The sequence below is a fragment of the Leptonychotes weddellii genome, unplaced genomic scaffold, assembly GCF_054177405.1.
Source record: "Leptonychotes weddellii isolate Sample4059 unplaced genomic scaffold, ASM5417740v2 HiC_scaffold_14375, whole genome shotgun sequence".
In the NCBI taxonomy this organism is placed as follows: domain Eukaryota; kingdom Metazoa; phylum Chordata; class Mammalia; order Carnivora; family Phocidae; genus Leptonychotes; species Leptonychotes weddellii.
In genome coordinates, this window is record NW_027724366.1 from 1 (window position 1) to 5,196 (window position 5,196).

A 5,196-nucleotide genomic window follows, 5' to 3' on the forward strand; every position below is an offset into this window, starting at 1 on the left:
GGGGAGCCCCAGTCTGAGGGGGGACACAGCCCTGCCCTCGGGGAGCCCCAGTCTGAGGGCAGACACAGCCCTGCCCTCAGGGAGCCCCAGTCTGAGGGGGGAGAGGTAGCCCTGCCCTCAGGGAACCCCAGTCTGAGGGGGGACACAGCCCTGCCCTCGGGGAGCCCCAGTCTGAGGGGGGACACAGTCCAGCCCTCAGGGAGCCCCAGTCTGGGGGGGGGGGAGACACAGCCCTGCCCTCGGGGACCCCAGTCTGAGGGGCAAGAGGTAGCCCTGCCTCAGGGAGCCCCAGTCTCATAGGAAAAGCTTCATCCCTACTTTTGAAAGCCTTGCTAGGAAGAACAGGAGACTCATGCAGGAAAGGCCAGCACACCTACAAAGCCACATCCATACTGAAGGTATATAAAGCAATCTCCTTGGGCATTTACTCTTGAAATCCTGGTAATAGTCCCAGGAGCAGGTACTACCCTCACTCCCACAAATGATCACTCAGCCTTTTCTTAAACCCCAGACTTGGTCCTACCTGCGGGGTGTCTCCATTCTAATTGCCCAGGGAAAGGGTTGAAGCCAAAGCAAGAGGCATGGTGGGCAGTGGGTTCTCCTCAGGTTCCTCCCACCTCCAAACGTGGTGGGCTGTGCCCCTCTTCTCTCTCAGCCTTCCACCCTGCTCCTAATGAACAAATATGCAGTGAGCATCCTCTGTGCCTCCACCATCAGGGACATGGAGGAAAGAAGAGACACCACCCTGCTCTCCAAAAATCTGTGATAAATCGCTTATGTGTGGAATGGCAGTTGAGTGTGCAAAGCTGTGTGTGTGTGCGTGCGTCCATGGGCTCAATGCCATGTACGTCAGGGTTTCTCAAATTGCAGCTCACAACCCTTTAGAAATCAATTTAGGTGATTGGAACAAACACTTTAGAAAGAAATAAAACAGAAAAATTAGGGTGCACACATGTACCATGGGCTGGAATTTTGTATGGGGCAGTGAGGCTTTTGTTTCCAGTATGTATTATATGTATGTGTATAAGGTGATGGTGTAAAATACATTTCTAACTGTGGTAAAGAAAAAAAAAAAGCCTCAAGGCCTCAGCTCTGGTGGTTGAGCCTCTGCCTCCCTCGGTAGGCCCGCCTCCCTGTCATAGTCCAGCCTCATGGCTCCATCACGTCATCCGTCTACCTCAGGCCCCTTGTAGGTGCTATGTCGCCTGCCAGAGCCACTCTTCTCTACTTGCATTCATGGTGCAGAATGCAGCAGTGGGCCCCATTATCCCCTCCACCAAAAAAAGGGGTGCAGATACGGAAGCTCAGAGAGGTCAAGTGATTTGCCCAATGTCACACAGCTAGCCAGAGGTGGGTTGGGATTTGAACCCAGGCTTCTCTGAGTTCAGAGCTCAGGTTCTTGCCTGCTGAGCACCTCAGTTTTTTTCCTCCAGGTCAGTGCAGTAACTGCCTCATGGGGTTCCAGCCCAGGCACCAGCCCTGGGAGAGCAGTTGGCCCCTGTGGCTCCCAGATGATGCCTTTCTGAGGGTCTATACTCCATGTCTGGCATGGGCAACTACAAGGGGAGCCGGCCACTGCTGTATAGACTGTCTCTGCCTATCTCCCTGGTGGGAGGCACGCCCTCTGGTTCTCTGGATCTCATAGAAGCTGGGGAGCCCCTATTTGTCACTCACTTCAGCCAAACCCAGCTTCTCAGGGCTGAGAACTAGGACACCCCAAATAAAGTGGCTCTGTGGGCTCCAGCTTTGGGGAACAGGCAGGTGGCTGGGGTTTGAATAAAAGGGGGTGAGGTCAGTTTGGGAGGAAGCTGAGCCATGGATGGGGAGCCCCCACTTGGCAGGACCACTGACACTGTGCTTCAATGTACATGACCACCCCTGGGCAGGGTCTAGGTTGTACGGGGGGAGGCTAGGGTTCCTGGCTGGACTTCATCTCTAGCAGATTGTCCCTTGCCAAGGGGTCCAGGGCAGGGGAAGGAGGAGGACAAATCTAATCCCTAGAGACCCCAGCACTGGGGCCCTGGGCCCTCGGGTAGCTAACTACGGGCCCTGGCCCTCCCCGAGGTGCCCAGCCCAGGGGACAGGCACCGGAGAGGCAAGGATTTCAGGTTGCCATTCTGCTGCTTCCCCACCCTCCTCTCTTAGGAACCCTTCCTTCCTACACTTCAGTGTCCGTGAAATCACGCGTGTGATGTGTCTGTGCTGCATCTGCACTAAATATATTACACTTGAGTTGGTCAGCGTGGCGCAGATCAGAGGGTGCCCCGCAAGCCCTGAACCGAGCGGCGTGGCCTCGGGGTGGGAAGGGTGCCACGCCCTGTGCCCGACCAGAGATGCAAGTGTGAGAACTTGAGCACGAGTTCCTCAGGAAGCTTAGCTGCGAATGCGAGAATAAGTACATGGGCTTCAGGGATAGGCCCCATGAGGAGCGCCAGCCCTGCTTCCAGAACGCCTGCCCCGACGGCTACTGGGAAATCGCTTTAGTGGCCCCAGGAGCCAATCTGTCTCTCCAGGGTTTTCCGGCCAGCTGGCAGGGAGAACACGACAGACACCTACCTGGGGGGATGTGGCAAGGTGGATGGGAAGGCTCCCATGATTCTGAACGGAGTCTGTGTTAATCTGGAAAGGCTGCATTGACCTCCAGAGACAGGATGGTAGGGGCTGCCTGGGGTCTGATGAGCAGCGAGCCCAGCGGGGTGGTGCATTGGCACAACGGGCTTTTGAAGAGGCTTGGAGAAGGAGGTGTGGATTGGAAGACAAGACGGGTCCCCTCGGGAGGAAATGGACACAAGAAGACCACAAGACCCTAGTCCTGGCTGCAATGTAGGTGGTGGTGATGACCTTCAACTTCGTTAATTAGCAGCACAGCAGATGTGCCCGCCCATCTTTCCGTATACATTGTTTCTAGTTGGCAGAAATAGTCATTAAAAGACCAGAAACTGTGGTCGCTGGAGGTACTGCGGTCTATTCCTCAACCTTGGTTAGTAACAAGACATCGCACACTGCCATGGTTTTGCACTATAATACCTGCATTTCTAATTTTGTACGCATGCAGCCAGTGATCTGAAATTTTTTTCTGTGCAGGCTTACCTTGTTGGCATGATTTTAGTGAGTTGAAACTATCCAGTTGTAAAGCTCTTTTTGTCCTCCATTTTAATTTTGAAGTTTATGTCATTTAAAAACAAGTCAAGAAATTAAAATTTTTATCAGAGGGTTTCCTCCCCCCAAAATCAGTTGTTCTTTTGGAATTTTAGTTGTGTCGGTTACACAGCTTCATTTTAGATAGCCATTCTTGGTTATTCGTTTGTTTCTGTGTTTTTGTAGTCTATGGCGTTTCAAAACTGCTGATATGTTTGCATTATTTGTAAACTAAAAACCTAGTAGTGTAGAGCTGTCTGCGACAGCCTTTTATTTTTATTTTATTTTTTTTTAGAGAGAGAGAGAACACATGTGTGGGGGTGGGAGGTGGGGTAAGCAGAGGGAGGGAGAGAATCTTAAGCAGGCTTCTGGCCCAGCGGGGAGCCCAGTGTGGGGCTTGATCTCAAGACCTTGAAATCATGGCCTGAGCCAAAACCAAGAGTCAGATGCTTAAGGGACTGAGCCACCCAGGCGCCCCTGCCACACAGTCTTTGTAAAACAAAGTTTACAGTTGTTAAAGTTGCAGTATCCTTTTAGAGTTGCAGCTATTCTTCGATCTCTGGTTGAGTTCGCAGGTGTTCAGAATGGTTTGATAGCTATCCAGCTGAATTCCTGGGACCAGACGAATTGCTCCTCCACCATCTTGGACTCTATCTTGCAGTATCCCCCTTTTTTAAAAGACTTTATTTATTTATTTGTCAGAGAGAGAGAGCACAAGCAGGGAGAGGGGCAGGCAGAGGGAGAAGCAGACTCCCCACTAAGCAGGGAGCCTGACGCTGGACTCGATCTCAGGACTCTGGGATCATGATCTGAGCCTAAGGCAGACGCTTAACCGACTGAGCCACCCAGGCGTCCCTTGCAGCATCCTTTTAAATGTTGATAATCGGCTTTTTCTTTCTCCCTTAAACATAAAAATTTCTAATTGGTATTAATTCTAATCTGTCCCAGATCTGTTTTACATTCTGTTCTGTGATCACGAGTTTGTGTGGAGATATTCTCCGTAGATGGTAATAATCTAGTGAAATGCCTAAAGAAGTCCCAGGCTGGCTTCTGTTTTATTCAGGGATTTTTTTTAAGTCAATAAGAAAAGGGATAATGAAGCTTCTTCATGTATAAAACAGCATATTAAATTGGAGATATTGAAGGGGTGCCTGGGTGGCTCAGGTGGCTAAGCATCCAACTCTTGATTTGGACTCAGGTCATGATCTCGGGTTAGTAAGATTGAGCCCCGAGTTGGACTCCATGCTCAGTGCAGAGTCTGCTTAAGATTCTCTCTCCCTCTGCTTCTGCACCATCCCCTCCACCACACTTGTGTGTGCGTGTGTGTGTGCATTCTCTCTCTTTCTCTAATAAATAAATAAACCTTTAGAAAATAACTGGAGATATTGATGAATCAGCTATCACAGTAATATTGTATTAAAATCATATTTAAGGTAGCTGCTTTTATGTGTATTTTATTATGTTTGCTTTTGTAAAAACAATACTGGGTGATGAAAGATTAGACAGAAAATGTTCATCTGTGCAGAGGGTATATTTTCTTCATTAACTGTTCTGGAAAAAAACTCACAGGTTATATATATGGTATTTTCCAAAAGGATTATTAATAGAACCTTTTGAGATGAAATAGTTTAAGACTATTTTATTTTTTAATTTAATTTTATTATGTTACATTAATCACCGTACATCATTAGTTTTTGATGTAGTGTTCCATGATTCATTGTTTGCGTATAACATCCAGTGCTCCATTCAATACGTGCCCTCTTTAATACCCATCACCAGGCTAACCCATCCTCCCACCCCCCTCCCCTCTAAAACCCTCAGTTTGTTTCTCAGAGTCCATAGTCTCTCATGGTTCGTCTCCCCCTCCGATTTTCCCCCCTTCATTTTTCCCTTCCTACTATCTTCTTCTTTTTTTTTTTTTTAACATATAATGTATTATTTGTTTCAGAGGTACAGGTCTGTGATTCATCAGTCTTACACAATTCACAGTCTCACCATAGCACATACCCTCCCCAATATCTATCACCCAGCCACCCCATCCCTCCCACCCCCACCACT

General features: G+C 49.0%; 1 pseudogene; it reads left to right on the forward strand.

Moving 5' to 3' along the window:
- The first annotated feature begins 2,306 nt into the window (after positions 1-2,306).
- Positions 2,307-2,856, forward strand: LOC102742658 (core-binding factor subunit beta pseudogene; annotated as a pseudogene).
- Positions 2,857-5,196: the final 2,340 nt, after the last annotated feature.